General features: G+C 35.8%; 1 pseudogene; it reads left to right on the forward strand.

Annotated features, from left to right (window-relative positions):
* The first annotated feature begins 1,961 nt into the window (after nt 1–1,961).
* On the forward strand, nt 1,962–2,061 carry LOC122095105 (annotated as a pseudogene).
* Nucleotides 2,062–12,768: the final 10,707 nt, after the last annotated feature.

Consider the following 12,768-nt stretch of genomic DNA (forward strand, 5'->3'; position numbering starts at 1 on the left):
ATTATTTTCTGTTGGCATGTTGCATGGGCCTATGTGAGAAGTCATGCCCTTGTTATCTGATGATGCAGATAACTAGGACCTGTTATCCTAGGACCCGTGGGTCCTGCAGAAGAATAATAGCTTTTAGACATCTTATCAGCAACATTGGGGTATAATCAGTAAGAATGCTTCAGAAATATGGAGAAAAACACTTAGGGACCAACAAGTTAAAACAATAAGCAGAGCATCAGAATAAAATCCCTTATAGATTAGCAGAAAACAATACTGTTATTTTACCATGTGTATTCAGAAGACCACGAACACTTAGAAGGTATCACAAGCTTATACTGAAGATATTGCGTTGATACTTTTTATATTCTAATATATATTCTAAGCCTAATTATTTATATTCCAATCTATTTATGGGAATAAATGTCAATATATTTGTCAAATTATCAATTCTAGTAAGATTCACTGTATGAAATTTAAAATCAGCACATATAAATATAAAATATATAAGTACATATAATATAAAAATTGTTTTGCACTGTTGTGTTGTGTTTAGGGAATCAAAGGCTACTCTGTTTTAAAGTATTATTCCAATATCTCTACCTCAGTTTTTGGTAGAGTTAGACTTAAAGCTTTGCCATTTGTAGATATGCAGCCTAGAGGCAAGAGGAAACACTGTGATTAAAACATTACAAATTTAAGGCCTAATATCGAGGAGAAACATATGGACTTCTCCAGGAGCTATTGCAATATTTGGTGATAGAATGTCAGTAGTGTAAGTTCCTGCTTGGTTGGATGATAGACAGGTCAGGACAGCAGGTAATCATGCATATGAACAATTTTTTCACTTTCTTGGCTTTAGCTACTTTTGAAATGATACATATAATAAACAATTAAGTTTTGATAAAATACCTTCCATTCTGAACAATTCTGTCTGAACTTTTCATCTCTCTATGATCCCTTGTAACTAAGATTATTTTTGTTCCAGTAAGAGAATCCATGCTGTCAGGGTAAGATATTCTGGTTGGTCTATTCCTACATGGAAGAAAGGTAAAGGTTCAGTGTCAACGTCTAGTGCGTTGGGGTCCCTGGGTAAGGGTCACAAAATCACCAGGACACAGGGGATGCAGAGTGCAAACAGCAATTGCCACTGCATGCTGTGCTTTATTGTTAGTGGGTATTTAAAGACTAGCAAGCATAATCTTTGCCAAGATTTGGTCAGAAAACATTCACACAAAAAATTTCCACAGAGACATTTTTACTTAACCTATGAGAGAATGTCTAGGTATATTATTATCTAAACTATTTTAGAGCAAGCTCAAACCACTTCTCCAATCTCAGGAAAATGCTTGACCAGCTGTTCATCTATGCTTAAGCAAGCAGAAGAGCCACTTCCTCAGCTCCCAGGAGTCTGTGACATGTTTTGAGATAGGGAGAGGGAACATTTTCCCCCTGTACCCTGGCGTTCCAAGAGCTTTCCTAATCCCAAAAACAGTCTTCAGATAATCCCGAGGCTGGAGTCTGCATCATTCTGCCCCCTCAACCTAGACCCTGAGTCTACACAGTTCAGGTAGACATTTGTCCCAGCAAGACCTCATTTGGGAAATTTTAAGCTGCAGAAAGCTAGAAGTAGCTCTTAAGCAAGGCTTACTTTGAATCCAATAGCTCCATAAAGCTAACTCAGTTGATAAATAAGTACTTGAAAAGCCATCACCTTTGGACTTAGCTGTAAAGGCTTCAAAGTATGATAAAATTTAAAATGAAAACGACAAAATAGTCATTGACAAAAAAAATGTAAATGTGAGCAATCGACCAAACTATATAAGTTTTTTCCAGTGTACACAGAAATTTAGAGAAATAAGATCAATAGCATTTTTAGGAACAATAAGGGTTCCTTGTTACAAGTAGGCAACCATGGATATATGCCCGTATAAAAATTGTATCATTACGTACTTAAATTTAGAGGATACTACATGCTTCAGCAGCAGGTCTACCAAAATTACAACAATACAGAGATTAACATGGCACTTGCACAAGGATGATATGAAAATTTGTGAAGTATTCCATATTTTCCATTCTTCTGACGCAAGAAATGAAAAACAGTTATTAAAAAGTTGATTACAAAAATACACGTGTAACCATACATGTAATTCATAGAATTAAAGGTTAGTTTGACATCAGTGTATTAAATTTTCACCTTAGAAAGGCCTTTACATAGCATAACCGTTACAAAACTTGAAATTAGATAATATTGCCATTTTATCCCAAAGAAATAAAATAATATAAGAAACTACGAAAAAAAAGGAGTCTTAAAATTCTTCTATATGGAATGCAATCTGAAAGGTCACATTTATTAATGAATCATTATATAACAATGTAGAATTCAAAGTATTATATCTAGGAGAGATTGAAATACATTATGGACATTACACAAACATAGATATACTTTTTTCAGAAAAGCTCCAGGAACATCTTTAGTTTCTATACTATTCATTTCAACAGATAAGTTAAAATTATTTCTGATTTAAAGAATCACAAACTCTGCAGAAATCATTACAGATGTATACAAACAACTCTTGAATACATTTTGATATCAAAGTCATGCAATTCACTTGGAAGAATACCATGGAATACATAAATTTTTATAGTAAGATATTGCTGTTGCTTTGTATTGTGAAAAAAATTTGTAGGGACACAAAAGATGGACTGGCATTTTTGAAATTTAAGAAACTTAACCAAACCATTACGACTTAGGAGAACAATTTGTACAGCCTTCGACAACTTCAAAGAGGTAGTGATACATACTTACCCTTTTGGCAATATCAAATGCAGTTTCTTCAAAGTTGTTCTTCAGACCTGGTTTGATATAATGGTTCAACAGAAGGAGATACAGAGTATCTTTGCTATTTCTATTCCCAGCAGCAAGATGCAAGGAGGTCAAGAGGCCTTTAGTTTGGGGATTGGTATCTGCATCATGATGAATTAATAAAGAAGCCATTCTGGTATTATTCCACATATAAGTACTGTGCAGGGGTGTCCAGCCATTCACAGTTATTGCATGAATATCTGCCTTGAGCTACCAACTCATGGACAATGTCTAAGTGTCCACTCTAGGCTCCCCGATGAAGAGGGGTATACTCATCCTCATCCCTAGTATTCGTCTGGGTGGCCTTTTTGGAAAGTAGTGTTCACACCACAGTAAGCCGATAAATTTCGGCATCCCAAAGAAGAAATTTGCTTGGATCCTACTCCATTTTTTTCTTGCAATTGATACCATTCCTCATTTTTTCATCTTGTTCCTTGTCTTCGTCAGAATTGCCTAATCAGAGATTTTGAGTACCAGTGGGAATGAGGTGTCCATGTATTTCCCCAATAGTTCACATTGGTTGAACTGGTCAGAAAAAACTGGTGAATGTTCTGCATATGTTTTTTCACCATGATTAATTTTCTCGTTTTCCATTTTCACTATTCTAAATTATTCTAACTGGAGAGTAGTGAATTATAGGGAGCAGAGGAAAGATTTTCCTCAGTATTCAAAGGTACAGACTGAAAATCAGGACCAGTGGTGTCTTCATGTGCAGCTTATTCTAGGAATGAGAAAATAGGAAACAATGCCTTCTATGTAAATGATTTGGGAAATACCATGTTAAAGTGTAAGAGAACTCACTATTCAACATATGGGATTTAAGAGCTTTCTAATAGCTTTCGAATGTTGGTATCCAACATTAGAAAAAATGTATAATGCAGTAGTAAAATAGAAGTCCTTTGTATGACTACCTAAATTCTTGTTTTTTTTAAAGACCCTTGTTTTCATCTAAAAATAGGCCTATCTATTGTCTTCAGGTGATTTTGATGATTGAAGATGCTTAATGAGAAGTCAAAATGTATTAGTAGTCCTTTGCTATCAATTAAATTTCACTTTTTCTTCTTGGAGAATATAATGATCAAAGCAATAATTCAGAATCACCAAGCAATAATTCAGAATCATGCTTCAAGTACAAGTGAATCACCAGTAAGTAATCCTCGATTCCATTTTCCACAAAGTTTTGTTACAGATACAATCTGCCTGCCTTCTCTAGCTGCTTTCCTAGCCTGGATCTATTCCTTCATTTTACAGGAAAAGTGTGATTCAACTGATTTCAGTCAGATCTGTTAGTAGAATTATCAAGTATTGAGATTCTTTTTTTTTTAAATTAGTTGTGGGGCCTGACCTCTATGCCTGGGCACTGTCCTTGAGCTCTTCAAATCAAGGCAAGCGCTGTACCACTTGAGCCACAGCACCACTTCTGGATTTTTCTGTTCATGTGGTGCTGTTTTGGGAAATGGCAGAGCAGAAAGTGAAATGATGCAACCAAAAATATAAAAGCAAAATAAATTGGGATAATTATGGAGCAATCATATTGTCTATGAGAACCATAAAACAGAGAGAGGAAAAGAGATACAGATGTGCAAAATCCATGCTTCTACTCAATTTACAAACAAGGTTTTTTTTTATTTTTTAAAAAAGATGGAAATAGAATTTATGTATTTACTTGAAATTAGTAAATACATTGTTAGTCACCTACATAAAGAGACATAGCTTTGACCAAATTACAGATAAGAATCTTAATCCTTGGGCTGGGAAGGTGGCTCAGTGTAGAGTGCTTGCCTTGCAGCTTACTACAGTGCAGACACTACTTTCCAAAAAGGCCACTCATATGAATACTAGCTATGAGGATAAGTATAATCCTCTTCATCGGGAAGCCTAGAGTGGACACTTAGACTTGGTATCTCAAGGCAGATATTTATCCAATAACTGTGAATGGCTGGACACACCTGCACAGTGCTTATATGTGGAACATATTGCAACAGCACACACACACACACAAACACACAAATCATCAGATTTCTTCTTAAGTATTTTTTGTGTATGGTCTTAAGAAGAAATTTACATTACTAATTTGAATTTTTGACAGAACAATATAATCACTGTACATCTTGCTTCTATACTCTCAATATTAAATTGCTATCTAAGTATGTGCAATAGATAAGTATAGGAAAAAGTAGGAGCCACACTGGTGGCTCATGTCTTTATTCCTAGCTAATCAGAAAGACAAAATCTGATGATTGTGGTTTGAAACCAGACAAAGAAAAATAGTCCATTAGATTCTGGTTTGAAAGTAACCAGCAAAAGCTAGAAATGGAGCTGTCTTACAAGCGGTAAAATGCTAGCCTTGAGAAAACTAAAACAAAATAAATAACAAATTCTGAGACAGAGCCAGGCACTGAGTTCAAGCTCTAGTATTAGCACCAAACTAATGAATGAATGAATGAACTAAAAGTAAATTAAATAGTCACGTGCGGAGAGACAGGGAAAATGTAACCACCGTGCTGAGTGGATTATGTATTATTTTGTAATAAGGCAAATTATCATTTTTCCTAATCACTAATATTTTTTTGGACATACTTTGTTTTCTTTTTATTGTGAAAATACTGTACAGAGGAGTTACAATTACATGGGCAAGATAGTGAGTACATTTCTTATCAAGCATTGTAGCCTCCTCCGTTGTTTCCCCCTCCTATCGCTTTCCATCCTCCCCACCCAATCCTCCCCGCCTTCCCTTCTCCCCTCTCCTCCCCACCCCCTGCACGAAAGTTGTAAAGTTTGTTTTCAACATAACGACTTGTACATTTCACTGTTGCAATGGGTCTACCTGTATGGACATAATTTGTATCGGTAAAACATGAGTGTTTTCCAGTGGTTCGAATGCTATTAGAACTTAAGTCTCCTTAGAATTAACATATACATCTATGACAGTTAGTGAGGACAAATAGGCCTGTATTATATTCAGATTTTCTGAGCTTTCTTCTGGTGCATTTTGTTTTGCTTTCCATAGGATACCTAGTGAAATATCATAATAATTTGGTCCTCATATCCCTTAGGTTCTTTTCTTTTCTTTTATTTATTTTTTTATTTTTTTTTGTGAACATACTCTACAGAGGGCTTACAATTACATGGGCAAGATAATGAGTACATTTCTTATCAAGCATTTCAGATTCCTCCTTTCTTTGCCCTTCACATCCCTTCCGAGCCTCCCCCTGCCCCCCACCCAATCCTCCACCCCCCCGTCCTCCCTTCCCCCCCCCCCACACCAAAGTTGTAAAGTTCATTTTCGACATGACAACATGTACTTCTCATTGTTGCAATGGGTCCAACTGTATCCTTAAACGACTTGTTTTTCCCCCTCTCCTCTACAAATTGTACCAACATCAAATACACTGAAAGCAGGGGTTATACTGTGGGGGAGGGAGATACAAAGCAACAAAGAAATAATCTTATAAATGCGTTAGAAACAAATGCATGAAAGAAAAATACATTAAAATACATATCTAAGGGTTCATTTCCTAACATCACATTATCTGACCTTTTCTGCTTGACTCATACATATACTAGATATTGCAAATAAGGGAAACCATGGGACCTATGTTTCTTTGGACTTGGCTTACTTCACTTAATATAAATTTTTCCAAGCCTTTCCATTTCCTAACAAATGGGGCAATGTCATTCTTTCTGATGGAGGCATAGAATTCCATTGTGTATATATAGAACTTTTTCTTGATCCATTCATCTACTGAGGGGCATCTGGGTTGGTTCCATATCTTAGCTATGGTAAATAATGCTGCAATAAACATAGTTGTGCTGGTAGCTTTAGTGTGGTCTTGTTTGTAAACATTTGGGTAAATACCCAACAGTGGGATTGCTGGGTCATAGGGGAGCTCCATATGAAGTCATTTGAAGAACCTCCATACTGCTTTCCAAAGTGCTTGAACAAGTTTACACTCACACCAACAATTCAGTAAGGTTCCCTTCTGTCCACATCCCCTCCAGCATCTGTTGTTGTTAGAGTTCTTGATTTTTGCCATTCTAACTGGGGTGAGGTGGTATCTCAATGTTGTCTTGATTTGCATTTCTTTTATGGCTAGGGAGATTGAGCATTTCTTCATGTGTCTATTGGCCATCCTTCTTTCTTCTTCAGAGAAGTTTCTCTTTATGTCTTTAGCCCACTTATTTATTGGGCATTTGTTTCTTTGAGGATTTGTTGTTGGCAGATTTAATTCTTTAAGTTCCAAGTATATTTTAGATATGAGACCTTGTCCATTGTATGGCTATTGAAGATCTTCTCCCAATCTGTGGGCTTTATATTGATCTTACTAGCTATGTCCTTTGCCATGCAGAAGCTCTGCAACTTCATGCAATCCCATTTGTCCAACCTTTCTGTGATTTGTTGTGTTTCCGGGTTTCTATAAAGAAAATTTCGGCCTGAGCAAGGAGACCTAAGGTTTCTCCTATTCCATCCTGTAAAGTTTTCAGAGTGTCTGGTTTAACTCCGAGGCCTTTGATCCATTTGGAATTGATTCTTGTGCCGGGTGATATATAAGGATCTAGCTTTAGTTTTCTACAAGTAATTAACCAATTTTGCAAGCACAATTTACTGAAAAGGTTGTCTTTCTTCCATTCTATTTTTTTAGCTCCCTTATCAAATATTAGATGGCTATAGGTCTGTAGGTTCATTTCTGGGTTTTCAATTCTATTCCATTGTTACTGAGGTCTGCTCTTGTGCCAGTACCAAGCTGTTTTGATTACTATGGCTTAATAGCAGAGTTTGAAATTTGGTATTGTTATTCCTCCAGTAGTGTTCTTTCCGTTGAGGAGCTTTTTTGCTATTCGGGGTCTTTTATTGTTCCATATGAATTTTTAGAATGCCTCTTCTATTTCCTTGAAGAACGAGGTTGGAATTTTGCTAGGTATCTCATTGAATTTGTAGATAGCCTTGGGAAATATTGCCATTTTCACGATGTTAATCTTTCCAATCCAGGTGCATGAAATGTTTTGCCATTTTCTAAGTTCTGTTTTGATTTCCTTTTTCAAGATTTTAAAGTTTTCATCGTAACGTTCCTTCACTCCTTTGGTTAAGTTAATTCCTAGGTATTTTATTTTTTGTGGGGATATTACAAATGGAATTACTTTCATAATTTCAGCCACACATTTCTCATTGTTGGCATACAGAAAAGCCATTGATTTTGGGGACTTAATTTTATACCAGGCTACTTTGCCAAAGTTTTGAATCAGCTTGAGTAATTTGGGAGTGGAGTCGATGGGATTCATTAAATACAAGATCATGTCATCTGCAAAGAAGGAGAGTTTTATTTCTTCTTTCCCTATTGGGATCCCCTTTATGTTTGGATCTTGTCTTATTGCTGTAGCTAGGCATTCTAATACTAGATTGAAGAGACGTGGAGAGAGTGGACATCCTTGTCTTGTTGCTGAGTTAAGAGGAAATGACTTTAGTTTTTCACCATTAAGTATAATGCTGGCTGTAGGTTTGTCATATACAGCCTTTATTGTATTGAGGAATGTTCCATGGATTCCTAATTTCTCCAAAACCTTCCTCATTAAGGGGTGTTGAATCTTGTCGAATGCTTTTTCTGCATCTATTGAGATAACCATGTGGTTCTTATCCTTGCTCCTGTTGATGTGATGAATTATATTAATTGATTTGTGTATATTGAACCAGCTTTGCGTTCCTGTAATGAATCCTGTATGATATTGGTGTATGATTTTTTGGATGAATTGTTGAAGTCGATTGGCCAAAATTTTGTTGAGAAGTTTTGCATCAATGTTCATCAAAGAAATGGGTCTATAGTTTTCTTTCTTTGATGAGTCCGGGCCTGGTTTTGGGATGAGGGTTTTGATGGTTTCATAGAATGTGTTCGGTAGTGAACTTTTTCTTTCAATTTCATTGAAGAGTTGGAGGAGTATTGGTATGAGCTCTGCTTTGAAGGCCTTGTAGAATTCTGCTGTAAATCCATCTGGTCCTGGACTTTTCTTACCTGAGAGGTCTCTTATTGCTCTTTTTATTTCAGTGCTTGATATGGGTCTGTTAAGATGGTTTAACTCATCTTGGTTTAGTTTTGGAATGTCAATATTTGCTAGGAAAAGGTCCATTTCTGTCAAGTTCTCAAACTTATTAGCATAAAGTTTTGAGAAGTATTCCCTTATAATGTTCTGAATCTTGGTTGTTTCCGTGGTGATGTTTCCATTCTCATTTCTGAGTTTATTTATTTGGGTGTGTTCTCTTCTTTTTCTGATAAGATTTGCTAAGGGTCTGTCAATTTTGTTAATTTTTTCGAAGAACCAACTCTTTGTTTTGTTGATTCTTTCTATAGTTTTTTTGGATTCTAATTTATTTAATTTTGATTTAATTTTAATTATTTCTTTCCGTCTACTGGATTGGGGTTTATCTTGCTGCTCTTTTCAAGGAGGTTTAGATATGTCATTAAATTGTTGGTTTCAGATCCCCCCAATTGGTTGATGTAGGAGTTCAGAGCTATAAACTTGCCTCTGAGTACTGCCTTTGCTGTGTCCCAAAGGAGCTGGTAATTTGTGTTCTCAGTTTTGTTGAATAGCATGAACATTTGAATTTCCTTTCTGATCTCTTCCATGACCCACTCGTGATTCAGCAGTGTGTTGTTCAGCCTCCATGTGTTACCGGACTTTCTTTGGTGGCTTTTGGTGTTGAGTTCTACTTTTATTCCCTTGTAGTCAGAGAGAATGCAAGGTATAATTTCACTGTTTCTGAATTTAGACAAGTTTGCTTTGTGGCCTAAAATGTGGTCTATTTTATAAAATGTTCCTGGTGCTGCTGAGAAAAACGTGTATTCTGATGCTGCTGCGTGAAATATTCGGTAGATGTCTGTTAAATCTTGTTGATCTCTACAGCTGTGTAGATCTGTGGTTTCTCTGTTGAGTTTTTGCCAAGTTGATCTATCTAGTGGGGAGAGTGGTGTTTTAAAATCCCCAACTATTAATGTATTTGGATCTATGTGGCATTTGAGGGAAAGTAGTGTTTCTTGGATAAATTTGGGTGCTACAATTTTTGGGGAATAGTTATTTAGAATTGTAATATCCTCCTGCACGAGAGAACCCTTAATTAGTATGTAGTGACCTTCTTTATCTCTTGTCACAAATTTTAATTTGAAGTCTATTTTATCTGATATTAGGATTGCAACTCCTGCCTGTTTATGGGGGCCATTTGTTTGGTAGATTTTGTTCCAGCCTTTAACATTGAAAATGTGTTTGTTTTTATGGGCAAGATGTGACTCCTGAAGGCAGCAGATAGAAGGAACTTTTTTTTAAATCCAACTAGACAGTCTATGTCGCTTAATTGGAGAGTTAAGTCCGTTAATGTTGATTAAAAGAACTGAGAGGTATTTGGGACTTCCTGCCATGTTATCCACCTTCTCGGGGGCTGCAAAAACTCGGTTCTTTCTATGGTTCTTGGATTCTCAGTTTGGGTGCAGTTTCTGGCCTTTATTGTGGTCTTGTTGGTTTTCTATGTGTAGGACATCTTTAAGAATCTTTTGTAGGGCTAGTTTGGTGGACATGTATTGTTTCAATTTTTCTTTCCTATGGAAGGTTTTTATTTGGCCTTCAGTTATGAAGGAGAGTTTAGCTGGGTACAGTATTCTTGGTTGATTGTTGTTTGTTTATAGGGCATGGGATACATCATTCTAGGCTCTTCTTGCTTTGATTGTCTCTGCTGAGAAATCTTAGGTGATTCTAATTGGTTTTCCTTTATAGGTGATTAATCTTTTCTCCTTCACAGCTTTAAGGATCTTTACTTGGTCTGAGTTGATCCTGTGTGGATTATAATGTGACGGTGGGATGTCCTATTGTTTTCTGGTCTATTTGGAATTCTAAAAGCTTCTTGTATCTGAATAGGCCTGTCTTTTTGCATGTTTGGGAAGTTCTCTGTTAGGATCCTGTTAAACAAATTTCCTAGAGCATTAACTTCCGTTTCTAGGTGCTCCTCTACACCCATTATCCTTAGCCTTATCACTAATATTTTATTTGAACTTTATTGTACAATAAACCCTGAATTTGCCTTGCATGTAAATGTGTGTGTACATGTGCGCAAATATGTGTGTATGTGTGTGTGTGTGTGTGTGTGTGTGTGCAGTTGCAATGTTGCATGCCAATGAGGACAGAGAGATGCTGAAAAGAACTGTGTTGCAATGTTGTTATTTATCAGTGTTCTATACTGTCATTTCAGTGGAACCACCCTTCTGTACATTTTATTCGTCAAATAATAACATCATCATAATTAAAGCATTTACAACATTAAGTTAGATAAAAGAGAACACTTTCAGCTCTTTCTATATGTTAGGCAAGAAGATACACATATATTTAAGTAGTAAGTTATTGCTGTAAGATGACTGTCAGTACAAAATATGTATTTGACCTCTTAAATTGGCTATACTTTTAAGATATACTCATGGAGTGAGTTTGACTGACTTGACCAAACAGGTATTACACTCTGGTTATTCCTGTGAAACTCAAGGTGGATAAACTCTTTCCGGATTTCTGTTGAAAATAACTTTCTTTATAAGATAGTATCTATTCACACTAAGAATAAATCCCGTATTTTTTAGGTTTGAATATCTGATCATATTGAATGAAAAACAGTATTGTGGATATGTTTGTTTGATATACATTGCAAAAACAAATAAACAAAAAAAGCATGTGTCACCTCCAGATTGTGGATGCATTTTAAGTTTTATTTTACATACAAAGGTTTCTTCATTAATAGTTCTTTTGTGGGAGTAACTATCACAACTTTAACAAATAAGGCTTTTTGAAGATCTTTTCCAATATAAATAACATCCAAGAGCGAGTCTTACAATTTCTGAAAACCCTTTGAATACTTTAGTGTTATTTCAGTTCATTGACTATACAGCTAAAGACATTTCTGAAATAATTATTGTTAAAATCTGAAAATGTAAGTGGGTATATAGGCTTTTTGTGCATCATTTTATCAAAAGACAGTTTTTATGAAACTACAATATATAGAATAAAAGAATGGAAGTGAATTGTGTGAGCTAATTTTTAGTATAACTTTGTTTTCTATTAACACAGTCCTTTGAATGTACATGATGAAGTTAAATTATGCCCTTTGTGACACTATGCTTCATTTATTTTTAGAATCTTTTTAGTTATGAGTGAATTTGTAGTATAAATAAATGTCTTTGGAAATGATTAGGATTAATCTTGTGTTTTGTTTCCTACTCCCAAGAAAAAGAGTTATTTTCAAGTGTTAAAAGTTTACAATTGAATCTTCAGTATCATAAGAAATTTTGAACAAATATAGTAGTATTGATGTCTTTTTGGGGGGGAAGGAGTCTGATAGTGGGGCCTGAACTCTAGGCCTGGGCGCTGTCCTTCAGCTCTTCAGCTCAAGGATAGCGCTCTTCCACTTGAGCCACAGCGCCACTTGCGGCTTTTTTCTTTTTTTTTATGTGGTGCTGAGGAATCAAATCCAGGGCTTCACACATGCAAGGCAAGCGCTCGACCACTGAGCCACCTTCCCAGCCCTTTATGTCTTTTTAAACCAATTGTATTCACAAGTTGGAGAGGCTTTAATTCATTAATGATAGGTTAGACTGCATTTTTGGGTACATGAAAGGTAAAATATTTATCTAGGGTCAAAGGTGATTTTTATATGTCTTACTTTAATAGCATTTTAAAGTAGTACCTTTCTCTCAAAATGTTGGGTATAAAAAGCATCAAAATACTTCTAATGGTAAACAACTTAGTTGAGCTACAATGTGGAAATGATTGGTCCATAAGACCTGCAGTCTGTTTCCATCAGGAATTGGGGAGGTCATTCTTTCAGTAAGACAGTGTTAAACAGAGATAGGGTCCCCAGTCAGTGCAGTGTTCAGTGAAGGGATAGAATATGA

This window comes from Dipodomys spectabilis, unplaced genomic scaffold, assembly GCF_019054845.1.
Source record: "Dipodomys spectabilis isolate Male_0828 unplaced genomic scaffold, ASM1905484v1 ptg000012l, whole genome shotgun sequence".
NCBI classification, from domain to species: domain Eukaryota; kingdom Metazoa; phylum Chordata; class Mammalia; order Rodentia; family Heteromyidae; genus Dipodomys; species Dipodomys spectabilis.